Source organism: Callithrix jacchus, chromosome 11, assembly GCF_049354715.1.
Source record: "Callithrix jacchus isolate 240 chromosome 11, calJac240_pri, whole genome shotgun sequence".
Lineage (NCBI taxonomy): Eukaryota > Metazoa > Chordata > Mammalia > Primates > Cebidae > Callithrix > Callithrix jacchus.
In genome coordinates this window covers 119,436,759-119,464,651 of record NC_133512.1, presented here as the reverse complement: position 1 = coordinate 119,464,651, position 27,893 = coordinate 119,436,759, and the positions used below count along the sequence as shown (strand labels likewise).

Below are 27,893 nucleotides of genomic sequence, written 5' to 3'. Positions count from 1 at the left end.
TTGCATTTCTCTTATAATTACGGTATTTAGCAACTTTTCATGTCCTTATGAGACATTTGTGTATTATCTTTGGAGAAATATCTATTCAGGTCTTTTGCCTATTTTAATTGGATTGTTTGGGGGGGTTGTGGAGTTATAGGAGTTCTTCATACGTTGTGGATATTAAAAGGATATAACTTTGAAGACAGAAATAAAAGTAGATTTTTTTGTAATGTTATGACTCAACAAATATTCTAGTTTATTGTATCAATAGCCTGAATGATTTTTATGTTCACTGAGGTTTAGGGCAGTGTCTTAATGCTTTCTTTGTTGCCCCCCACAGCACCTTGCTTGTGCTTGGCACCCAGAATCCACCCTGTATTCCTAGTCAATGGCTTTCTTCTCCTCTCTATTGACCAAGCCAGAAACTCCAGTCTCTTCTTACCTCCTACATCCAACCAATTTCCAGATATTATCTATTTCATCCATAGCTGGATAACGCTATAAGAAGATATTTACCTTTTCAGGACACCAGTGAAGCAAGAGCACCAAAAAGAAGAAAACAAAATTTGGGCAACCAGAGCAAAACTCCATCTCAAAAAAAGTAAATAAATAAAAATTTAAAGTAATTATTATAGGATGACTCTAAAATTTATTGGATTTTGTTATACTTGTTTGGCAATTAAATGCTATTTTTATTTTAAACAACATATGAGAGCTATGGAAGATACCATTAGCTTATCAGTTATTAAGATCTCTAAACCTTTTAATCCAACCCTAAAATATCTTCCATGTTTCACTGTTCTTCATCCAACTACTCAAATTCACATTCTACATTATCACTTCCATGACCTTCTCCTTTTAAACTGGAGTCCCTGCCTCTAGCCTCTTTTTAAAATCAGACCTCTGCTGCCTGGATTGTCCTTCCAGAGGACATGTCTGTTCACATCATTTCCCTGCTGAAAAGACTCCCGTGACTTCCCACTGCCTAAATGGCCAAACCCAGATTCCTTCACATAAATTTCGAGGCTCTCTGAGACCTAAACCCAAACCACTTTCAAGCCTCATCTTCTACTATGTCCTTCCATGCACCTTGCCAGGCTACACAGCCTACATTCTCTCACACAGGTCATGTACCCCAAAAGTCCACATTTACTCATGCTATTACCTTGAGCTAGAATTCCTGACATCATTCCTCCCCAGCAACCTAAATAATGATCCTGATTTTAATGTAAACAATGATCCTGATCTTAGATCAACAGAAAGTTGTTTGTAGGTTGAATTCAATGCTGTTCAGGCAGCCACGACAACCATCTACTGTGACCCCAAACCTAAGCATCAACACAGGAAAGCACATGAGCTCCTTCCAAATCTACCTCCTATCTTTCTGATACGCAAAGCTTGATTACCCCACTCCCACATCCCAGAACAGCTGCATGCCAGTCACTGGCTAGTGCTCTAAAGGGAACAGGGCAATATGGATTACTTTGCCATCACAACTGGCTCTTGACTGCTGGTATCCAATCTGAGGTCTCTCTACTTTGCAACTGCTGGTTTGGGTTTTCTGAGTCATAATCAGATACAGACACAATTTCTACAACTTCTGGTGAGTCACCAGGCTTTCTAGTACTACCTCAGCAAAAGCACTGGTGCCAAATATGTGCTATTAAAACGCTAAGATCTATCTTCAGTGTCCACTTCCAGGCTTCTGGTTTCTACCTTACACTCAGCCATTAATAGTAGGACTGGCACAGTGTGATCTAATGTCACATCCAGTAAAATGTCTCAAAATGCATGATGGCATCGTTAGCATCCACCTGTGTGCTAATGAAATTAACCATTCAATAGTCATCATAGCTAAGTCATAACCATGTGCAAATTCTTCCAATTGCTAGGGAAGTCAATATTATTTCTATATTATAACTAGAAAAAATGAGTCTTGGAAATCAGGATTATTTCTCCAGTACCAAGAATCAGAATCCAAATTTCCATCCTTTCAGACTGAATTTTACACACACACACACACACACACACACACACACACACACCAAGTTGGTCATATCTAGAAAGCCAGACAACAAGGAAGGCAAAATCCCTAAATGGACTTGAGGAGATGGGATGGCTGGGCAACTGCTGATTCCCAGAAATGTAGCTTCTCTTCCCTTGGCTTAGCCCCTGTGCCATCCTCTCTCCTCACCTGTACTTTCCCCAGATAGTTTCTGATGCTGTTAGCAATAGCCACAGGAACAAAGCCTAAAAGAAACTGGACTTAGCCAAAAAGAATTCCGTCTGCAAGCTTATCATCATTCAATTAAAAGTTTAACATCCAAGTGGCCACTTTGCATAATTCTCTAAAGAACAGCAGCCTACTGATACATGTAGATCAGCCTCTAACAACATGTGCTTTTGGTCACAGTATCTGACTATTAGAAGAATGAGAAGAAATCAACTGTTTATCCCACTTTCGGTACTCTCAGGGCTTCCCAAATCCCACAAAACCACTGAGCCCAAGGATCTGTAACACCTAGGCACGAGGCAAGAAGAGTGGAGCACACCATAGATGCAATAAAGCTATTGCATCTCTTAAATCAGCATAAATTTTCAAAGGACACAATGGAGCCAGATGAGAGGGTAAATGTGGCATTCTTAAGAGCCAGTGACTATGTCCAAAAACTATATATATATTTGCTAACACTTAGCCAATTTATTCTTTACCATTAACTAGCCCTTCCCTGTACAAAGACCTGGTCCATTCCAAGACATTCATTATCAGACAATTTCACCCAACTGCTATCATGCTGCAGTTTGTTGCAAAAAGATGTATTGAAATGGCATCAAGTCTCCTCTGTTCCCATGATCAGATGAAATTTCCAGAATGTAAAAAGCTATTCTCTGCATATAGAAAAGCTTTCTTTATAATGAACTTGTATTGACACTTTTTAAAGGGGAGAGGTAGTTGACAAAATTCACATATTAAATCAGAGCCTAAAGTATGGCATGAGAGAAGACTCCAAAACCCTTCCGTGTTTTGTATCACAACACTGACATCTGTTGGCTACAAGTGTACTGAATCCTCCTTGAGTCCCGTCCCTCCTTTTCCTGCAGCTTTCACAGCTCCTTCTAAATCAAATCTCCTACTGGCCCTAAACCATTTATGGTGTTTTATATCCTTCATTCCTAAAAGACTGCAAACTCATATTTATGGTTTCTCGTGTTAGCCTTTCACTCTCTTAGGAAATAAGATTCTATGCTATTTTAATTCTTTTCTAAACCAAAATCAAACACCTGTTTATGCAACAGCCCCATTAACCTAGGCACAAGCTACACAAATGAGAACTGTCATTTTACTGATAAAATTATAAAATGTAACTTATGAGAAAGATTATACACATGTTTTTTGAAACATCACAAGTTCCCATATAAATACTTCCTGCATTCAAGCTGCTAACTACTTTCTCCTTTTTGACTCTCCTCTAATTCTCCTTTCTTCACTCCATCCTCCACTAAGTGTTCTCTTCTCTGTGATCTTACACTCCTTTTCTTCCTATGCCTACTAACTATGGGGATGCAGAAAGACTCCCTATCCAGCCCTTCAGAGGTTCCCTTCTAACACTTAATATCTAGGGGACTGCATCTAAGCATATGTCTTAATTTGCAATATAATCTGAATGCATAAATCAATACCTGCAGTCCTGACCTTCCCTTCTTTCTCCTAGTCAATATCTCCTGAGGTTTCAAAGGCTTAGAATAAGAGGATTACCTTCACAGTCCCTTCTTTGATGCTATAATTTTATACTCTATCTATTGCTTTAACAGGCTAAAAATTAAGAATTGTCTCCCTACTGAATCATCACCCCTTTCCACCTCCCCTATTTCATCAAATGTAGCATAATCATCCCTACCTTGTCATGGATGCTGTGGCTGGCTCCTCTCTTACCCAGTACCCCTTCCTACAGTAAGAGCTCTAATCTCAAATCCCACTATCTTTCACCTAGACAAAAAACAATGGAGTGCTTATCTTCTTTGAAGATACCAATCATGATGTACTGATGACTCCCAAATCCTCATCTCTGGCCTAGACCTCTCACCTAACCTTCAGGCCTACATAATCCAAAGCAGTTATTGGTAAACCTCTCTTGGATAACCTCAGGATACTGAAATTCCACATAACCAGAATTAAATTTCTGTTCCCCCCATTTCCCCACACACACACACCTGCCTCCCTCCCCTCCGTTCCTTATCTCTATAAATGGAAGAACCAGTGATTTACTGTCCAGGCTAGAAACCTGGGAGTCATCTACAACTCCTGCCTGTCCTTCAGATATAATATCCAATCAATGACAGAAGTTTAATGTGCCTGTTGATTCTGGTTCCTGAGTAACTCTTTATTTCATTCATGGTGCACCAACTCAACCATAGCAGAGACTGCTGTCTGACCACCCAAGATTTGCGCTCCTCTTCTGTAGCATGGAGTTGTTACTGGAAACCACTAGTATCTGGGGTGGAGAAGGAGGTATATGAGTAATTCTTGCTCATTAAATGTAGCTGATGTTACTTGTACTACTTAATACTAAAGAAGCAGATGGGTCTTCCTCAGGCTGTTTCTTCATCCACCAGCTGAATCGAGCAGACACTCAAGTCTTAGAGGATCATAGTGCCATGAAATAGAAGGAGCCTGGCTCTGTGACTGAGCACTTAGAAGGCCATCTACAAGGAATACCCATGTTGGGCTGTGACAAAGCATGAAACCAACTTTATCATGTCAAGCCACAGAGAATTCTGGGGTTACTTGTTACAGTGCCTACAACACTCTGACAACTACCTAGTTCAGGCCACTATCATTCTTCCCCAGACTATTTCAGGTGGTCCCAGGTGATCTCTGTGCCTTTGGTCCTTATCTATGTCCTCCTCCAGATTGTAAATTCTAGGAAGGCAGAGGCTGGATCTGCCTTGTTCACAGTGTACCCCCATCATGTAGAACAGAGGCTAAAAGCAATAAAAATAACCAGGATCTTTCAACCCAATTACTCCCTAACTCATACCTTCCAGTCTTGGATTTCACTACCTAATGTTCCTCTCCCTCTCTCTTATCCTAACACGCACACATACACACACACACACACACAGAGAGAGAGAGAGAGAGAGAGAGAGAGACATTCATGGCAAGTTGACTTGAGCCTTCCTTCTAGTCCCAGTTGTTGGCAATTCCCCCATATCCTGCCCCCTCTCATTCCTTTCTGTCAAGGCCCATAAATTTTTCCCTGACTTCATTCAAAACTGATTATTCTAACACTAAGTTATCCCATTGCCTTATGTACCCTGTTCCAGGCTTCTCTTGCATTTGTGATAAGTCCTTTTTGCCCGGTGTGTGTTCTTTCCTCCCTCACTTGCAGAGGAAAGCATCAAGGTTCACTCTTTCATAGAGTTCTTCTGTGAATGTTCAATAAATATCCTCCACTGAATCCAGTACTTTGCTTTGTGTACTACTCTATCTGGCATCTTCGGGAGTACCTCTGGTTCCAACCTTTTCTTAATATGCCTCAATGTGAGGGATTTTCATGGAAATTATACATAAATCTAATATGAAACACAGTATTTACAAAGCAAAGTATCTTTCTATTACATCCTTTGTGACTATGTAATTTTCCATAAAGTGGAAATAGATTGTTAGAGCATGAAATAAGCAATTAGGTATGTAATTATTATTAACAGTTAATAACAATCAATATTAATGATAATAATAATTTAATGTGTATTAAATCAGTGTCTAGCACATATAAATATTCTATAAACATCTCATTTAATTCCAACAATAACCCTGTAAAGTGGTCTTCCTTCTGGCCTGAATTTTAAATGTTTTTTCCTGGGCTTGCTTTCTTGAAAAAGCCCATCACTGAGGAAGGGGAATGCACTTGAGACATCTGAAAGGCTCACTGCCTAGGGCTTCCCAAAATAAGAGTATGCCAGAAAACAGCTGCAGAAGAGGTGCCTGGGATCAGCCTCAGAAAAGATGCTTCTGTCTTTGTAGGGCAGCTGCTGGGGCAGCAGGGAAATCCTGGCATTGCCAGAACCTATTTCTAATACAGCCACCATTATCATCATTGCTATCCACCCAGTCCCTGTGCTCCACTCATCACACAACTCTATATGCCAGTCTGACATTTGGTCTTCCCAATGGTCATGGGTCATCTTAACCACACAGAGGCTGTGCACCCCGCATTACTGGGATGTCAACATACAGGCTAGCCCAGGAGCAAAATGTCTTCAAACTATTCAATTTAGCCTTCCTCAAAGAGATGTAACCTAGCTCTCAAGTACATTTGTTAAAGCTTTCAGGCATGCCTCACCCTGCTTTCAAAAAATTATTTTTCATTTATGTGCTGTACATTATTACTTTGTGTGCAGGCATCATCTATATTGTACTGCACAAAAATAATTGATTACTCATGAGTGACAGAATAATTGGCACTACGCTGGTTATTCAGCTATTTTATGCATAATAATTATCAGCTTCACTACACTAGACAGAATTTAATGTTCTTGAAAATTAATATTATCTAAGGACTTGATACAAAATAATATAATGTTCTTAAATTAAAAACTTGTCGCACACTGATGGAGTCTCACATTGTTGGGTATTTATCAACATTTTGTTTTAATCATTTCAAACCCTTTATCAAACTGCAGAGCCTGTAGTCGAAATCAATTCAGTACAACTGAATTGTAGTAAGTTTCCAATCTGAATTAGTGTTTGCAATAGCAATATTACATGTTTACAGCTCTACACGTGTTGAAGACCTAGAATCTTTTGCCTACTGACCTGCATTATAACTGAATTTCTTGAAAGCAAAAAAAAAAAAAGCCGGGGGGGAGTGAGCGGGGAGTTATTTGTATAAGATTCTAAGTGCCTCATATGCTAAGGCTGCATGAAATATATTAAATAAACAGAATAATGTACAACTATAATGCCTAAAAGCGAGAAGAAATTCTATCCTCTGCACTGTGGTCTAGCTGTTATGCAAGAGAGAGACCTTTCCAGGATAAAGGCACGGTATGAAGCTGAATCCGGCCTTTAGTATCATTCTACCCATGGTAGCAGGATGAAAATAGGATATCTTCAATCATGCTTTTGACTGTATAAAGGGAACCCTCCTTTAAAATAACTTAATCATGGTATGCCAAAATGCTAATTATTCATGAAATTGGTTTTCTGTTCACCACTGTGTATAATTCCTATGTTTACTCCAGTCTCTTTATTTCCTCCTGTATTTGGTCTACCTTTATATTTTTACCAGCACAGGAATGTTTACATGTTTGTCATCAAGTGCCACTCATCAGGATGAGTCCACAGTCCCCCACTCCTTATTGCTAACCCCCTTGTTGCCTTCCAAACCATGGGCGCTGCCATCTGCATGACAGGAATGACTATCAATCTCTCTCCTTCTTCATTTATCCTCATCCTTCCCTCCCAATCCCTTCTATCCTTTTTTTTTCTCAGCAGTTGATCGATACATAGAACTACAGCACTTCAATAAAGGGTATCCAAATTGGAAGAAAAGAAGTCAAACTATCCCTGTTTGCAGATGACATGATTCTATATGTAGAAAACCCCATGGTCTAATCCCAAAACCTTCTTCTTCAGCTGACAAACAACTTCAGTAAAGTTGCAGGATACAAAAATCTAAGGACAAAAATCACTAGCATTTCTATACACCAACAACTGCCAAGCCAAGTGCAAAATCAGGAATGCAATCCCATTCACAATTGCCACAACCTAGGAATACTGCTAAGAAGGGAGGTGAAAGATTTGTACAAGAACTACAAAACACTGCTCAAAGAAATCAGAGATGACACAAACACATGGAAAAACATTTCATGCTCATGGATAGAAAAAAACGGTATCATTAAAATGGCCATACTGCCCAAAGCAATTTACAGATTCAATGCTATTCCTATCAAACTACCAGTGACATTCTTCACAGAACTAGAAATAAATTATTTTAAAATTTAGATGGAACCAAAAAGAGCCTGAATAGCCAAAGCAATCCTAAGCAAAAAGAACAAAGCAAGAGGAATCATGTTACCTGACTTCAAACTCTACTACAGGGCCACAGTCACCAAAGAAAGCAGCATGGTACTGCTACAAAAACAAACCAATAGACCAAAGGAACGGAACAGAGAGCCCAGAAATAAGGCCACACGCCTGCAGCCATCTGATCTTCAACAAAGTTGACAAAAACAAGCGATGGGGAAAAGACTCCTTATTCAATAAATGGTGCTGGGGTAACTGGCTAGTCATATGCAGAAGATTGAAACTGGACTTCTTCCTTGAACCAGATACAAAAATCAACTCAAGATGGGTTAACAACTTAAATATAAAACCCTAAGCACTGGAAGGTGAACTAGGCAATACCATCCTGGATCTAGGAACTGGTAATGATTTCTTGACAAAGATGCCAAAAGCAATTGCAACAAAAGGAAAAATTGACAAATAAGATCTAATTAACCTTAAGAGCTTCTGCACTGAAAAAGAAACTATGAACAGAATAAACAGCCTACAGAATGGGAGAAAATATTTGCAAACTATGCATCTGACAAAGGTCTAATATCCAGCATCTATAAGGAACTTAAGCAAATTTGTAAGATAAAAACAAACAACCTATTAAAAAGTGGGTAAAGGGCCAGGCTTGGTGGCTCACATCTATAATCCCAGCACTTTGGTAGGCCAAGGTGGGCAGATCACCAGGTCAGGAGTTTGAGACCAGTCTGGCCAACATAGTTAAACCCCATCTCTACTAAAAAAAAAAAAAAAAAAAATAGCCAGGTATGGGGATGTGTGCCTGTAATCCCAGCTACTCAGGAGGCTGAGGCAGGAGAATTGTGTGAACCCTGGAGGCGGAGGTTGCAGTGAGCCAAGATCGCACCCTTGCACTCCAGCCCAGGTGACAGTGGGCTCCATCTCAAAAAAAAAAAAAGTGGGCAAAGGACATAAAAAGATACTTTTCAAAAGAAGACATTCAGCTAAAAAGCATATTAAAAAAGCTCAGTATCACTGGTCATTAGAGAAATGCAAATCAAAACCACAATGAGATACCATCTCATACCAGTCAGAATGACTATTAATAAAAAGTCAAAAAATAACAGATGCTGGCAAAGTTGCAGAGAAAAGGGAACACTTATATACTATCAGTGGAAGGGTAAATTAGTTCCACCATTATGGAAAGCAGTGTGGGGATTTCTCAAAGAGCTAAAAACAGATCTACCATTCGACCCAGCAATCCCATTACTGAGTATATACCAGAGGTATATAAATCATTCTATCATAAAGACACATCCATGCATATGCTCATTGCAGCACTATTCAAACAGCGAAGACATGGACTCAACCAAAATGCCTATCAATGGCAGACTAGATAAAGAAAATATGGTACATATATACCCTGGAATACTACATGGCCATAAAAAAGAATGAGATCACATCCTTTCAGGAATGTGGAACACGGAGCTGGAGGCCATCATTCTTAGCAAACTAACACAGGAACAGAAAACCAAATACCGCATGTTCTTACTTATAAGTGGGAGCTAAATGATGAAAACAGCTGAGGCCTATTTGAGGAGGAGGGTGGGAAGAGGGAAAGAAACAGGAAAAACAACTATTGGTTACCAGGCTTAGTACCTGGGTGACTAGATAAACTGTACAATAAACCCTGTAACACAAGTTTACCTATATGACAAACCTGCATGTGTACTTAATTACTTAGTTATTTAAATTGCCTGTTCCTAATGCAAGAACTAGATTGGTAGACTTTTTTCAATCTTATTTTAAATAATAATTACATTGATTCCATATTTCTACTACTGTGAGCAGTGCTGCAGTGAACATACGAGTTTGTGTATCTTTTTGGTAGGGCGATTTATTTTCCTTTGGGTATATATCCAATGATGGGATTACTGGGTCAGATAGTAGTTCTGTTCTAAGTTCTTTGAGAAATTTCCAAACTGCTTTCTATAGTAGCTGAACTAATTTACATTCCCACCAACAGTGTATAAGCATTCCCTTTTCTCTGCAATCTCATCAACAGCTTTTATTTTTTTACTTTTTAATAGCCATTCTAACGTACCCATCAATGATGAAGTGGATAAAGAGAATGTGGTCCATATATACCATGGACTACTACATAACCATAAAAAATAATAAAAGCATGTTCTTTGCAGCAACATGGATGTACCTGGAGGCCATTATCCTAAGCCAATTATTGCAGAAACAGAAAAAAAAAATACCACATTTTTACTTATACGTGGGAGGTAAACATTGAGTACACACAGACATAAAGATGGCCAAAATACACACTGGGGTCTACTGGGAGGGGTGGGGCTGAGTGTTGAAAAACTGCCTATTGGGTGCTATCCTCACTATAAGGGTAACGGGATCATTCACATACCAAACCTCAGCAACAGACAATTTACCCATGTAACAAATCTGCTCATGTACCCCCTGAACCTAAAATAAAAGTTGAAATAAAATAACTTGAAAACAATGGGTCTTTTATAGAAAAATAAAATGATAACATTACTTTTATTTCTGTGGCTTCTGAATTTCTTTTTATTCCCTGTGAATTAGCAAAAGCCCATTGACAAATTATTTCCCACCCCAGCATAATGGCTTAAGAGATGTGAATCAAAGAAATCAGAACACTTAGTATTATTAGCTTTAGAAAAATTAAAGTGAGAAGAGACAGGACTAGGATCCATCCTAAATTTGGAGCCAAAATTATATTTTTTGAACAATCTATTAATAGATTAATATAAATGCTATATTGTTTATTGTGTATCAGTTCAGAAATCAAAATGACATCTGCCAACTTGGTTAACTCTCACAAATTTGCATAAAGAGGCTGGGCATGGCAACTCATGCCTGTAATCCCAACACTTTGGGAAGCAGAAGCGAGCAGATCACCTGAGGTCAGGAGTTCAAGACCAGCCTGGCCAAGATGGCAAAACCCAGTCTCTAATAAAAATACAAAAATTAGCCAGCACGGAGGCATGTGCCTGTAATCCTAGCTACGTGGGAGGCTGAAGCAGGAAAATTGCTTGAACTTGGCAGGTGGAGGTTGCAGGGAGAAGAGACAGCGCCACTGCACTCCAGCCTGAGAAACAGAGTGAGACTCTGTCTCAGAAAGAAAAAAACTATATAGAGAAAATGCTCATTATCTCCTATCATATATAAAAATTAGCTCAAAATGGATTATAGACCTACATGTAAGAATTAAAACTACAAAACTCTTAGAAGAAAACACAAGCATAAGTCTTCGTGACTTTATGTAATATTTCTTAGATATGACTTTAAAAGTACAAGTGACAAAAGAAAAAACTAGATAAATTGGGCCTCATCAATATTAAAAACTTTGTGCTTTAAAGGACACCATCAAGAAAGCAAAAAGACAACCCATAGAATGGGAGAAATATTTGCAAATCATATAACTGATAAGGATCTAGTATCCAGATTATATAAAGAACTCTCAGAAATGAATCCAATTAACAATGGGCAAATGATTTGAATAGATATAGCTCCAAAGATGATATAAAAATATCAATAATCACATGAAAAGATGCTCAACATCAACTGCTACTAGGAAAATGCAAATCAAAACCTTTATGAGATACCACTTCATACCCAATAGGATGATTACAATAAAAAAATAGACGATAAGAAGTGTTGGCCGGCCGGGCGCGGTGGCTCACGTCTGTAATCCCAGCACTTTGGGAGGCTGAGGTGGGTGGATCACGAGGTCAAGAGATTGAGAATATCCTGGTCAACCTGGTGAAACCCCGTCTCTACTAAAAATACAAAAAATTAGCTGGGCATGGTGGTGCGTGCCTGTAATCCCACAGGCACGCACTTTTTCTTTGCTAAAGTATTCTCTCAAGGGAGTTGTAACCTAGCTATTAAGCACACACATTGGAGGCTGAGGCAGGAGAATTGCCTGAACCCAGGAAGCAGAGATTGCGGTGAGCTGAGATCGCGCCATTGCACTCCAGCCTGGGTAACAAGAGCGAAACTCCGTCTCAAAAAAAAAAAAAGAAGTGTTGGCAAGGATACAGAAAGTTGGAACCTTCATACATTGCTGGTGAGAATGTAAAATGGTGCAGCCACTGTGGAAAACAGTTTGGCAGCTCCTCAAAAAGCTAAACATAGAGTGACATATGACCCAACTACTCCAATCCTAGATATATATATATATACCTAGGAGATATATATCTATACACTCACATACACACACAGTTTGAAAACATATATCCACACAAAAATTTGTATATGAATGTTCATAGCAGCACTATTCACAATAACTAAAAAGAGGAATTAACCCAAAAATGTCCACTGATTGATGAATACATAAATAAAATGTGGTATATTCAATGGAATATTATTCAGCTTTAAAAAGCAACTGATTCATGCTGCGACACAGGTGAACCTTGAAAATATGCCAAGCAAAAGAAGCTAAACACAAAAGAACCTGCATATTGTGTGATTCCATTTCCACGAAATGTCCAGAATAGACAAATTTATGGAGACAGAAAGTAGTTGCCAGGGGATGGGAAGCAAGGTAATACAGACTGACTTCTAATGGATGTGTAGTTTCTTTTTGGAGTGAATAAAATCCTCGGGAATTAGAAAGCAGTGATGGTTACACAAATCCGTAAATATACTAAAAACAACTGGATTGTGTACTTTAAAAAGCTGAAAGGGAACACTTAATATACTATTGGTGGAAAAGAACACTTATATACTATTGGACATATTATAGTATGTCAATATTATCTCAATAAAGCTGTTATTTCTCTGCAAATCCTTATTGATAGGAAGAGGTTTATGCTCTAATCAGTGAAGAAGTCTCCAGAAAGAGATGGGCATGGGGCTCCTAACCCTTGGAGGGGTTAGAATTTCATTCCTCTCAGAGCACCAGGTTCTTGGCCCTGGCCTTCTCCTCTCTTTCTCTTTTTAATTCAGAAAATCAGTGGTGTGTTGATGTTACTTTAGGTAAATTAACTTCTTCTGACCTCAGTTTTCTTTGCTAAAGTATTCTCTCAAGGGAGTTGTAACCTAGCTATTAAGCACACACATTGGAATCAGCAGGGCTACTATTTTCATCTCAGCTCATCCAGCTGGGAGACTCTGGTCATGCTACTTAACCCTGCCAGCCTCACTTATGCTCACTGTAAAGTGACGGATAATTATACCCACCTCACAGATTGTAGAGAATGAAACAATCTACATAGCACTAATTGGGGTCTTCACAGGGAGTGAACACTCTGTAATTATAGCCATTATCTCAAAGGCCCTTTCCAATTCTAAAATTCTCTGAGATGTCTAATATAATTGTATTTAAATCATATGTATTAAAAAAATAGTAATAAACATAGAATAATAGCTTATGATGACATAACATAGAGCTTAAAATAATAAGAAAATGTGGAAGAAGTCTTCTGATCATTTTGCACAAGCATTTCCATTACAACAGTGTGTACTCAAATACTTTTTTCTGTATTTTGCCAGTTGCCAGATTTCTCAACTAGAATTTAGATAGAATGTCTAATAAGGTTTGATGTGGTAGTTCAGTTGTCCCTGAATACACAAACATTTTCTTTCTATAATGCAGCTAAATTCTGGGCCATGACTCTCTTATCATACTTAACATTGCTCTTGTGGGTCACAAAATTAATGGATGTGCACATGTGACTTGCTATGGCAAGTCACAGCAACAGCCACTGTTGTCTCTGCCTTTTATGTTCCGAATCAGAGAGAAGATACTTTGATGATGGCTTAGGGGTTATTTCCAGCTCATTTTGATGCCTGTGTGCTTGAGATGCTATTTCTTACATCATCAAGCAAACATTACTGGCATCATTTGAAAAATGACAAAATTATAGGGATGTCTCCATTTACTGTTTTGACAGACTGAATTCTTGCTCTCAAGGTGCCTCCCCTTTTCTTCAAGCAGTAATTTACCAATCATTAGTTCCTACATGAACTAGACCAGAAGTCTAAACTAAGAGTGAAAAAAGAGGAAAATCATATAACTTACCCTCAGTGCAGCCACCAATTTTTCTCAGAAAATAGAGAAACATAAATGACTAAAGGAGAATTTCATTAATTGTAGTAATAATGCCAACAATAACAATTCCTGCGGGAAAAAAAAAAACTCCCTTAGACTTAGTAGTGAGATAATGAGGCCTCATTTTATTTTAAATGAATACATGCCATATGAAGAAACAACAGCCTGTGGTTAAATCTAGAGCCATTCAAATCCCTCCAGGCCTACAAACATAAAATTAAAAACATTCTGGTATTCATAGATAAGCACACCTGTAGTGAATTTGCTAACCTAGGGAAGAGAGAGAACAGAACATGTTTCAGATAATTCCTCTAAAACTTCCTAGGATTTCCACATCAGGCTCGTTCTTCATCTTCAAAGTTCCAATGGGAAAACAATAATCCGTGAACATAAACAAATGACACATTCAATTGAATCATAATGTCAAATAAATGAAAATGACACAATTCAACAAATTATTATTGAATTGTTTCCCTAAGATGGTAGATTAGAGGCTTTCATCATGCTTTGGCCACTTGGAAACAGCAAGACAGTGCATAAAGATCAAGTTTGTGGCTTTAATTCAAGAAGGAAAATGGGAATCCACCAGAATTATAAAAGATACCCCAGATCCTGGAGAGGAGAACACCAGCAAACAACCCCTGTGACGACATCTGGTTGATAAAAATAAGTGAAGCCCCAGTACATGAGGAGGCAGAGATCCCCTTCTCTGGGCCTTACCTTTCCACTGGGGCTCTGAGAAACCCAAGCCAAGGGAGACCACTTTGTTTCTCCCAAGCCCTGGAGCTAAACTGCGGAGAGGCTTGGAGAAGCTGTGAGGGAAAGACACCAGGAAAAGCTGCAGACATTTTTCCAGATCCAGGACTGACAGCAGGTTGCCATTCTTAATCCAAGCACAGAACAATCAGCCACTCTTAGGCAACCCAACAGAATGGCCACGCAGGCATTTTGGTCCCAAGCGCCTACTCTGAAGTGCGGAAGGGGCCTCCATAGCCAGAGCTGTGGAAAGTGCCTCAGCAGTAGGGCTAGAATTGGGCTCTCCCCAGTCACAAGCCTAGGGCAGGAAGAGGCTACTACAGCTGCAGTTTCTCCTTGGCAAAACTCAGGTGAATGAAATGAAAACCCAAAAATCCATAAAAAGAATCAACAAAACCAAAAGTTGGTTCATGAAAGGATAAACAGGATTGATAGACCGCTAGCTAGATTAACAAAGAAAAAAAAGAGAGAAGATCCAATTAAGCATTATCAGAAATGACAAAAGTGACATTACAACTGATCCCTCAGAAATACAAAAGATCCTTAGAGACTATTATGAACACCTCTATTCTAACAAACTAGAAAATTTATTAAAAAATAGATAAATTTCTGAAAACACACAATGTTCCAAGATTGAATAAGGAAGAAACTGAAATACTGAACAAATATTGAGTTTGAAAATTGAATCAGCATAAAAAAAAACTACCAACCATAAAAACCTCTGGACCAGATAGATTCACCACTGAATTCTACCAGACATTCAAAGAAGAGCTGGTACCAATTCTACTGAAACTATTCCAAAAAAGCAAATAGGAAGGACTCCTCCCTAACGCATTCCACAAAGCTAGCATCACCCTGATACCAAAACCTGGCAAAGACACAATGAAAAAAGAAAACTAATAAGTCCTCAAAAGCAATTAAAAAAAAAATGAGAAGTGAGACCTAAACTAAAGAGCTTCTGCACAGCAAAATAAACTATCAACAAAATAAGAAGACAACCTACAAAATAGGAGAAAATATTTGCAAACTATGCATCTGGCAAAGGTCTACTATTCAGAATCTATAAGAAACTTAATTTAACAAGCAAAAAACAGAAAATCCCATCTAAAAACGGGCAAAGGATATGAACAGACACTTTTCAAAAGAAGACACAAGCAGCCAACAAACATGAAAAAATGCTCCACATCACTAATCATCAGAGAAAAGCAAATCAAAACGACAATGAGGTATCCTCTCACCAGTCAAAGTAGCTATTACTGAAGTCAATAAAACAAGAGATGTTAGCAAGATTGTGGAGAAAAGGGAATGCTTATACACTGTTGATGGGAATGCAAATTAATTAAGTCACTGTGGAAAGGAGTTTGGAGATTTCTCAAAGAATTTAAAACAGAACTTCCATTTGATCCAGCAATCCCATTACTGGGTATTACTCAAAGGAAAACGAATCATTCTACCAAAAAGACACATGCACTTGCATGTTCATCGTGGCACTATTCACAATAGTGACAGGGAATCAACATAGGTGTCCCTCAGAGGTGGACTGGATAAAGAAAACATGGTGTATATATACCATAGAATACTACACAGCTGTACAGAAGAATGAAAGCATGTCATTTACAGCAAGATGGATACAGCTGGAGGCCATTATCCTAAGCAAATTAACATAGGAATAGAAAACCAAATACCACATGTTCTCACTTACACATGGGAGCTAAACATTGGGTACTCATTAACATAAAGATGGCAACGATATAGACACTGAGGACTACTGGAGCAGGAAGGGAAAGAGGGGGACAAAAGTTGAAAAACTAACTGTTGGGTACCATGTTCAGTACCTGGGTGACAGATCATTCTTACCCCAAACTTCAGCATCATGCAATGTACTCAGGCAACAAACCTGCATATGTACCCCTGAATCTAAAATAAAATTTGAAAAATAAATATATTCCATAACACTAGTAAATTATGCAGGATTCATCAAAATAGATAACATACACAATGACATGTAGAATCATATCACTCTATCTTGATGCCATTTTGCCATCTACGAGACTCTGCAATTAACACATCCTGCTGTAACTTGACTATTTTGTCAAACTGGAATATCGTATGTAGGTCCAAAGGCTTTGTGAGGTAGATACTCAATGTTTAAATTTATTTAGAAATGGGAACCAAAACAAATTCCAGAAGATTCAGGGCATGTTAAAATATTTGCCATTCAAATAGATGACCTGTTATAAAGCCTACGCATTTGTATACTTCTTGAAAGGGACTGGACTCCAGAGGCAGATGAACTAAGTTCTGCTAAGCTGTGACATGTGGAAATTTTAACTTCTCTGTAACTCAGTTTTTTCATCAGTAAAGTGGGAATAATAGTAGTATACATCATAGAGTTGCAAAGAGAACTAAAAATGAGTTAACATATATAAAATGCTTAGAATAGTGTCTGGCACATAGTAAGTACTATATGGGAACCAGCAGTTTTTACTTCTTAGGTACTAGAAGTATGAGCTCCAGTAGGGTGCCATTTTAGCATGACCAATACAAACTAGTCCCTTTGCTTGGCACTTCAGGATTCCTGAACCCAAAGAGTCAACTGGGCTAATGATCTAACAGATGAGCCCCCTATTAGCAACATGAGTTTGGAATTCTCTTTCCTCCAAATGCCTTCAACCTGAACATCCAGGTGCTGGAGAAGAGCATGGTCTGGATCAGCAGCTGATAATTAATGAAAAAATACCATTAGGAGACCATCCATGGATATCACTTTGCAGAAAAGAGTAATACAGTAGAGTCTACCTATAATAACACTTATAAAACATTTTTGATAATTGAAAAGCACTTTAAGATTCAGTAATATTTCAGAACTGTTGTTATGAACATTAGTTATTGATATAGTTTGGATTTGTGTCCCTGCCCAAATCTCACATCGAATTGTAGTCCCCAGTGTTGGAGGAGGGGCCTGGTGGCAGGTGATTGGTTGGTGAGGACAGATTTCCCCCTTGCTGACAGTGAGGTCTCACGAGATCTAGTTGTTTAAAAGCGTGTGGTACCTCCCCCTGCTTTCTCTATAATGGGCTTGATGCTCTGGAAAGATGGGCTGGCAGGGAAGCAGAGAGCTTCACTTACATGCTCATCCCTTATATCCTGCCCCTCCCATTCTGGAGTCTGGACCTGGGACAGTTCTCCCAATTCTCACTCACATCCTCCCCCATATAGTTCAATCCTCTGAGCCAGGGTCCTCTATCCTGGCTGCACACCAGAATCTCCTTAGCAGCTCTGCAAAAATGATAATAACTGGGCTGCCTCCCCAAAGAATTAAATTTGATTCCCTGGGAGTGGGAGTGGAGCCCAGGCATTTATCAGTTGTAAAAATTCCCCAAGTGATTCCAGTGTGTGGCTAGGGTTAAGCCTCCCTGCTCCAGGCTCCAGGAGTGTAAACCGAGGGAGAGCAGGGATGAGATCCATCTGCTACTTCTATACCCACAGCACCTGGTACAGTACCCACCTATAGAAGGCCTCTGATATATATTTGGTAATTTTTTAAATGAGTGAATAATACAGAAATGATCAAAGGCTGGGACCAAATATCACTTACTTTGTCTCTGCTGCTTGTAACCGAAGAATAAAATCAGGTGCAAGATAAACTGTAAGATAAGCCTACCTAAAACTAGACTGCCCCCACACCCTTCCTAATCTCCCAAAAAGCTACTGGAGTTGAAAAGTCAAGAAATTCCTCATTGCATCCACGAGCATTTTTATTCCCATCATGTTACAAATGGATATTTGGCTCTGGGACAGTGAGAGTGCACCTCGTCTCCAGGTGAGTTAGAATCCAGAGCCCCGGGCACCATCAGCCTCACCTGGGAGCTGGCTAGAAATGCAGATTGTCAGGCCCCATTCAGACCAACCGAATTAGAATCTATTTTAACAAGAGCCCTGGTCATCCACATGTTCATTAAAATTTGGGAAGCACCCGTCCAAACCAAATGGCTGAAAAATGATCGTGGGAGAGAATCAGGTAGCTGTCCTGGACCCCGCATCCCTCACCCCAATCAAGCCTGTGAAGGAAAAAGACCCCCAAGGAGTTTGGGGAAGGGGGTGAATCCACACACAGATGTCAAATAACAGCGTTATTGGCCTTCACAAAATCCTGTACGGCATCTTAGGACTTGAATCCTTAACCTTTCAAGTCTAAGCCTAGAGCTTGGAAGATTCATGAACAAGCAAACTGACGCAGCAGAGAGGAATCTGCAGATGCCGTGTCATGTGTTTTTAATTTCCTGAAGGATTTGGGTGATGACATGGCTAAGTATCATCCTGAGAAGGACTGGAGAATGTGGCAGTGTCTCTGAATTACCCAGCAGTGGAGGCAAGCTCCCTGGAGTTGGTGTGGGAGGCAGGCGGGGTGGGCCTCCTTGCTCCCTCCCCCACGTGGCCAGAGTTTTATAATTCCCACATGACGTCCACTGTGCTGGGCAGTCCCCTCACAGCACAAGGCCCCTTAGAAATCCTTGCTTGTCTCTGCCCTGTCCAGTACTTTAGTTAGCATGTCGGCATCCTCACCAGTGTTTATGATTGGGAGCTTATTATTTGCATCACTTACTCCTTTAAAAGCAGCCACTGATGGGGTTTGATGATGAAAAGGATGGCTGTGGTCATTTTGTATATCAGGGGCACTTATACTTACAAGGAAATAATTTATTTTTTGCAAATTCTAGATACCCGATTGTACTCTTTCATAATCTTCTCTAGATTCTAGTATTATCTATGCATCCCTTCCTGCAGAGACGATAGCTTATACCCACCACAAGTTTATAGAGAACAGCTCCCAAACCGGGGTAAGTATCAATGAAAGAGCTGAAACCTCAACGAACTTCATCCTGAGCCCCTCTCTGCCCTCAACCCTAACTTGAAGGTGGTGGCAGAGACACAGAAGCATCAGAATGGGCTCTCTCGGGTAGAAACTGTGCTGAAACAATTATGCTTTGCCCTTGATGAAATTGCTTAAACTATTTGCTGCTTTACAACAACATACACCAAAAACATTTTTCTTGCCGAGGCATGGCTTGAGGCAGTTTTTGCATTCTGCATCAGGAAGAAATTGATTAATGTGAATGTTTTAGCTGTGGTTGTTGTTTGTGTATAAACTTTTGTTGAAACAAGTACGACAGAATAAATGACCTTTATGTAGACACCTATTAAGGCACTAAAAGGCTTGGCTACATTCATCTGAGACGCGCACACATAACGAGTAGAACAATAAGGGGATCAGCAGCTGCAACGAGTTGAATTGAATTCTTCAACAATAGAAAAGTTTTTCAGACCCAAATACCAGCAATCAAAGAGAATTTCTGCAGATAATCCAAGAGAAAGAAAAAAAAAATGCTAGCCAACTTTGCACCAGTTAGCATAAGGTTGCCATCTGAAACATGTCAGCTTAAGAGCAGACCATACCTCCATTCTTTTGCCCAACTGCAGTATTCAGAACTGTTTCCCCAAATAATCCCAGATGGCATGCCACAAAATTGCAATTCATTTTAAAAGCTTTCTTTGCTGTTATTATGTGATTGAAAGTGCAAAAGCAAGGTGCCATTCTCATGGCACTATTTGCATTGGCTATTATCCCCTAAAATCCCCTTTAAACAGCTACATTGTCAGCCCATAGGCCTCATTTAGAACTACAGAAAAGCCCAGATTAATTCGATCAAAGAAAGAGCCAAGTACAAAATGCACTTTTCAAACTGTATCAGAGTGGGTTCGCTTTACAGATCGCTTTGGGGCAAGAACCGCAGGGGAAAGTAAGTCCTGAAATAAAGCCTGGTTACGAAGCGAAATAACTAGGTTTGGCTCCCTATCTGATTTATTTGAGCATCTCAAGGCGAAATCTCCAATTAAAAATTCGAGGGAAATGTATTTAAATATAAATGCTGAAACAGATCCCCACAAATTGCAGCATCCCATTTGTACCATTGGCTTTCAGCCACCATTCTCAAGGGGCAGCTTGAAGCCCTGCCTGGGTAACCTGGTTAGTATGAGGCATTTCTGAAATCTCACACTCTGAATCAAGCCAAAGTACTTTGCACTTGTAAAAATGTCTATCTGAGTTTTCTCAGCCCATCCCAGAGGAAATGTTTTACGTTACCGCAAGAAAATGAATTGCTGGAAAACAAAGGAAAACAATGATGACAGCATTTCTTTCCGCAAAACAAAACATCCTAGGATTTGTGTCGAATTCCGGGATGATCCACACGCTGCAAGCCCAGGTTCTTACGGGAACGCTGACTGGGCTGTTTGCTGGTCGCGGGTGTGCTGGTTTGTTTTATTCTCACCTGGGGGTCTGAAGGTGGGGGAGAAGGCTGGGGTGAGCCAAGCTGGAGTTTGGATTTCTTAGGGATGCTCCATGAGTTTCCTAGGCAGGGTTAGCAGCGTCTGTCACCACTGGAGACGGTGCAGCTGCGCACTGCAGCCGGCATGCTGCACCGAAGCTGTTCCCTTCAGTGGCTGCTTTTGTGTGCTGAGAACATTTTACTGAGGAGGGAATGGCTGCACAAAGGTAGGGCTGCAGGGTGTGTGCAGAAGATGTGCAACTGCCTCTTCAGGGACAGAGCAGGACCCAAAAAAGCGCTGAAAACAGGCATCTGCAGCAAATAAGAAAGTCATCTGTAGGAAGGGGCAACCAGGGACGATTTTCGCCGGTTGTTTGGGCTCAATCTTTGGCTCCAGAAGAAAGGAACTCAAAATTCTGGGCTGTCTGCTGCTTCCCAAACCCACTCCGGAAACAAAAGACCATCATGCTGCTCTAATCATTGCACAAAATGTTTAGAAAGGGCACTGTTACAGGGGGTTCCATCCTTAATACACTGGTTCAAACTTCTTGGTCACATGCTTAGCTAGAAATTGACAGAGCTAATAAGTTATTCAGATTGCACATAGGTGTTCACCACCCTCAGCCACCAAATCCTCCTAATCATCTTGAGAATTATCTAGAGAAAAAAAAATGTGAATGCAAAACTCTGCAAACTGAAAATGTTACCCCACCTCCAGCCCTGGAGTCAGGAAGACAGGAGAAAAAGTCAATAGTGAGCACATACACAGGAAAGAGATTATGGAACTGAATTGTTTTCAGGGAAGGAAAATATTCCGTTTTCTTCCAAATCTTCTAAATTATTTGCAGTCCTGACAGTCCTAACGATAAATTGCCACAACACAGTACAAAGAAAAAGAGTTCTGATTTTTTTTAGAACTATTTAAACTTTCCGAAATTCTTCAAACCTAAACCTGTAAAGGAAAGGTAGAAAGACAACCACAAATGTTGACTCCTTAGAGACAAACTACGTCGCTACAAGAAAATATACTCCAAGGAATTTATTTCTAGTGAGTTTCAACGGAGTGTTAACTGGTTGGAATGAGAATGTTTGCTGTCACTTCTTAAGTCTCACTGGAGCCCTAGATGAAAATACAATGACTTCCTTTTGATGATAAATATTTGTTTGATGATGAGTCAAGAATATTCTAAGCAAAATGAAAAAGGAAGATCAGCGCCTTCCTCATTACCACCACTGCAGGCTTCAGAGACCAAGGCGATTCCACCAGCACTCACAAGGACATTGTTTAAGACAAATCTAAGCAGGTTTGTTTTCTGATTTTTCAGGAGAATGTGAGAATAAGAGGCAGGATGCCATGGTATATTGTAAAAGTCTTCTTAGGAGCTCTGAATTCTGGTCCTGGCTTTGCCTCTAAGTAACAGAATAACCTTGAACTAGTCACTTTATCTCTCTAGTCCTTACTTTCCTCGTCGATAAAATGCAAAAGCTAAACTAGATGATTTCCAAGGGTCGTCCAAAATGTAACATCAAAAAACGATGAGAGTGTTCCTCTGGAATAGTCTAGAATATGCTTCTTGTATTGTGTGCTCTCTATATAACAGAAGCACCTTCCTGGCATAGCATGGAGATTTGAAGATTTTCTCTTAGCTTCTTAGAGTCCTTTCTATGCTACACAAATGAATTAACTTGAATGTGGTCAATTTAAACTTTTCAGCCATGTTAGTCATGACTGACTGAACCAACTGACCCAAAATCCGAATCCTCCTTAGGAAATCTTGCATTACCTATCAGGGCCACAGGTGTCCAAATGTTAGTACTCTGGAAACAGCCTTTATGTCTTCTTTAGTAAACAGGAAAATGGGATGCCATTTTAAAAATTATTATTCAACAATTACATCTCTTGGGCATTTTGTATTTATAAAGAAGTCTTTAGTTATAGATACTTCCATTACAAGTATCAGTATCCATAAACTCATTCAAGAAATATTTATTTATGTATTCATTTATTTATTTTTGAGATAGAGCTTCTCTCTTGTCACCCAGGCTAGAGTGCAATGGCGCAGTCACAGCTCACTGCAATCTCTGCCTCCTGGATTCAAGCAATTTTCCTATCTCAGCCTCCCAAGTAACTGGGATTACAGGTGCATACCACCACACCCGGCTAATTTTTGTACTTTTAGTAGAGATGGGGTTTCACCATGTTGGCCAGGCTGGTCTGGAACTCCTGACCTCAGGTGACTCACCCACCTTGGCCTTCCAAAGTGCTGGGATTACAAGTGTGAGCCACCACGTCCAGCCAAGTAATATTTATTACTGAGTGCCTAGTTTGTGCCAATCTCTCTTCTTCTATTTATAGGTAAGTAAATATAAGAGCAGAAAAGAATGACAAGTTCTCTGCTTTCATGGCGCTCATGCTCTAATTGGAGCAAGACAGAAAAAAAAAAACAAGCAAAGATAAAATTAGAGATAGGGAGTTGTGATAGATATTGGATACTGAACTGGGTGGACTTTTTGAGATAACCTTTAGGCTAAGTCACACATCACAAGAACCACTCATGCACACATGGGGAGAAGAGCATTCTGGCCAGAGGGAACAGCTAGTGTAAAAGATACAGGATTTAAAAAGAAATTATTTACACAGATAGTGAGAGTATGGAGTCCTCGGTAAGGTTTTCCTTCTAATGAAATGCAGCCCCCGAATCATTTTCTTTTCTAACAAAGAGCAGCCTGTAGAATCGACCTGTAGACATAGACAAGCAAGCTGGAAACTTGCATGGATGAATGCTGGCATTTGTACCAACAGGAAAAGGCCACCTGGGACTGGCATGTTCAAAATGGCAGCTCCATGTTCCCTTCTCTTTGCCAGCCACATGTACAGTAAGGAGCAGATAAGATAGCACTGGCCAAGTGGAAAGCCCATTTACATAATAAGATTAGGGTGGGATGGCCAGCCTTCCCATGTTATGTAAACATCACACCTGGTCCAACCAATCTATGAATCCTACATAAACCAGACACAACCTCCTCAAGACCGCCTATAAAATCTGCTGTGCAACTGCCTTGGGCTGGATTTCCTTTTTGGGCACCCTTCTCTCTTGCAAGAGAGAGTTTTCTCCTTTCTCTTGCTTTTGCCTATTAAACCTCTGCTCCTAAATTCACTCCTTGTGTGTGTGTGTCCTTAATCTTCTTGGCACAACATGACAAACCCCAGGTATTTACCCCAGACAGCGATGGCACTTCACAAAGTCCTCAAAACAAAACAAACAAAAAAGACAGAAAGAAAGCCAGTGTGGCTAGAGAGGTGAGCAGGAATCAGATCCTGTCCATCACTGAATTTTCCACTAACTACAGGAGGGAGCATATTAGAGTTTTAAGCAGGACAGTGACATGATGTACTTCACATTTTTAAAACATTGCTCCTACTGCTATGTGAAGAATGGATTCTAGGCAGAACAAGTGTAGAAAGAAGAAGCATTAGGAAGTAATTGCAATAGTACAAGTAAAAGAACATGACTTTGACTGGGAAGCAGTAATAAAGATGAAGAAAAATGAACAGAGTCAAGCTACATCTTGAAAGATTTGTTACTGGAGTAAATGGGGGTAAGCAGAGGGGGAGGATACCAAGGGAAAGAAAAGAGCAAGTGTAACTTGGAGATGTTGGAATTCAGCAGCTCACTGGGGAAGAAGCAAGTCTGATGTGGTGGGAGGAATAATGAGTTCCATTACGGCCACATTAAGTTTGAGATGCCCTATTAAATGTCCATGGAGAGAAGTTAAGTAGGCAGCTGGACACATGAGTTTAGAGTTTCAGGGACAAGTCAGGGTTGCAGATGAGATCTGTGCATCATTAGGATAGGGTGAATGATACTCACAGTCAATTCTAATTACAACACTTCATCTTGGAGATAAATGGCACAGAAACCCTCTGATGCAATCCATCTAGGGCCTGTAGTTGATTGATAAGCCAGACTTCTCTTATGTGCTGCTTCAGGGCTCTCAGTCTCACTTGAAACCAGGGATTTTGGTCACTTGCTTTGTACCCAGCTGCCAACCCAACACCACTTACCTTTGTGCCTTTATGCCGCATCTGTCATATCCAACCCCCAGGTTTTCCAGGGATCATCCCTATCAATATGCAAAGACCTCCTACTAAGGTAGACCTGCTCAGCCTCCACCTTAGTACATTTGGGAAGTGTAAGAAAACTCCTGCCCTGTGGCGTACATCTTTGAGGTATGATGGCAGCTGACAGAATTCTTCTCCCTTCCACTTCCATATGTACTGCCCTGAAAAAAACATCAAATGGTCCCACAAGATTGAGAAATCTGTCATTCTCAAATGCAAGTGGTGGCCAGTTGAATAATAACATGCTTATCTTTTCTCACTCTCTTCTCCCCCCTCACTTCCACTTTTCCCTCACCCTTCTCCCTTCGATTGCATTCAAAAGGCAGCAATCCACTCAGGGGTGCAGGCCGTTCTGCCACTTTGTCACTTGGCAGATCTAGTGGTGCTGGAAGGTGTCTGTGGTGGATAAGAATAATTCATGAAGCATCTGGAAATCCTCAATAGGAGTGTTAGCTAGGGTTCTAAAGCAAGGCCACAGCTTCTGTGGCCAAGAACTATTTTCCATTTGTAAAACAGCTGCTGGTATACCACAGAGACCTAGTAAAGATTGAGCACCTTACCTTGGGGCACCAAATGACTATGCAACTAAAATTGCCCATCAAGCCAGATATGAGCAGATTCACAGAATCGTGAGTTCAGGCAAGCACAGCAGCAATTCAGTGTATGATGAAAACGGCGTATTCAGGATTGGGCCTGAGCCGAGTCCAGAAGGAATGAATAAATCACATGAATAGGTAGCCCAGATTCCCATTCACCTATCTCCATTGCACTAACACCTCTTCCTCAACTCACTCTCATAGCCTTGTAAAGGGTTTCCTAATAGCAATTAAGAGAGGAAGGAAAAATTCAGCCATGATTCATATAATAGATGGGCCAATATAATATATTAGTGGTCAGCTGGGCGTGGTGGCTTACAGTTTATGCCATGGGCCTGGGATGGTCATGGCCACAGGGAGAGACTACTCAGCTTGTGGAAAGAGGAGAGAAGAGTGGGAAGAACTCTGTCTTACGGCATTGTTGCCAGCTCAGCCACAGTAGAACAGAGCACCAGGTAGATTCCTAAGATGTCTGACTCAAGGCTGTGGCTCCTGGACAGCATCTCTGGACCCAGGAAGAACTCACTACCCTGAAAAGAAGAACACAAGTCTGGCTAGCTTCATCATCTGCTGATTTTAGAGCCCTAGGGCCTTGAGGGAACATAGGCAGTAGCCAGGCAGTGGTTACCATGAGCCTTATGTAATATTGATTGCTGTGCTGGCCTCAGGTATGACCCAGTACAGTCCTAGTGCTGGTGGCCACAGGGGTACTTGTGTCACCCCATCTCTAGCTCCTCACAGCTCAGCACAGAGAGACTACATTTGTTTGGGAGAGAGTAAAAGATGAGAACAAGAATCTACACCTAGTAATCCCGGGAATTCTTCAAGATCTTATCTAATACCACCAATGTGGTACCTCCTCAAGTCTGCAGGAGCCACAGCATTACTGGACTTGGGTTGCCCACTAATGCAGATATGGCTGCAGCGACCAAAAATTTAGATCACAAAACCCAAGTCCCTTCAATATCTGCAAGGATGATTACAAACAAGCCCAGATTATGAAGACTACTATAAGAAATACCTAATTCTTCAATGCACAGACACCAACAAACATCCACAAGCACCAAGACTATCCAGGGAAATATAAACTCATCAAACAAATAAAGTAAGCCACCAGGGACCAATCCTGGACAGACAGAGATCTGTGAACTTTCAGACAGAGACTTCAAAATAGCTGTTTTGAGGATTCAGTGAAATTTAAAATAACATGGAGAAGGAACTCAGAATCCTCGCAGATACATTTGACAAAGAGATTCAAATACTCTAAAAGAATCAAGAAAAATTCTGGAGCTAAAAGTGCAATTAACATACTGAAAAATGCAACAGTCTCTTAAAAGCAGAATTGGTGAAGAAAAATAAAGAATTAATAAGCTTAAAGACATATTATTTGAAAATATACAGTCAGAAGGGGCAAAAGAAAAGCATTTAAAAGTGAAAATATACAGTCAGAAGAGGCAAAAGAAAAGCATTTAAAAGAATTAAACATACCTAGGAAATATAAAAAGTAACCTCAAAAGGGCAAATCTAAGAGTTCTTGGCATTAAAGAAGAGGTTGCCTAGAAGATTGTATCCAGAAAAATATCCTTCAAAAGTGAAGGAGAGGCTAACCCTGGTGGCTCACGCCTGTAATCCTAGCACTTTGGAAAGATGAGGTGGGTGGATCAATTGAGCCCAGGAATTTAAGATCAGACTGGATAACATAGAGACCCCATCTCTATTTTTAAAAAATTAAGAAGAAATAAAGTCTTTCCCAGACAAGCAAAAGCAGAGAGATTTCATCAACAGCAGGCCTGTCCTACAAAAAGTTCTAAAGGGAAGTCTTCAATCTGAAAGAAAAGTATATTAATGACCAAGAAGAAATCTAAAGGAATAAAACTCACTGGTAATAGTAAATACACAGAAAAACACAGAATATTATAACACTTTAATTCTGGTGTGTACATTACACATATCTTGAGTAGAAACATGAGAGATAAATCTCTTAAAAATAACAACT

The 27,893-nt window shown here is 40.0% G+C and overlaps 1 protein-coding gene across 4 annotated transcripts in view; it reads right to left on the bottom strand.

Moving 5' to 3' along the window:
* The window catches only part of LOC128928470 (uncharacterized), a 124,920-nt gene that overhangs the window by 44,133 nt on the left and 52,894 nt on the right, over positions 1-27,893 (bottom strand). For 3 of the 4 annotated variants that reach the window (XM_078343857.1, XM_078343858.1, XM_078343860.1), the window contains one exon: positions 640-27,893. This exon is cut by the window's right edge. The exons of the other annotated variant lie outside the window; for it this stretch is intronic. The gene's annotated coding sequence lies outside the window, so the exon portion shown is untranslated. Of the gene's footprint in view, positions 1-639 lie in introns of those variants that run through there. 4 annotated transcript variants of the gene reach the window in all.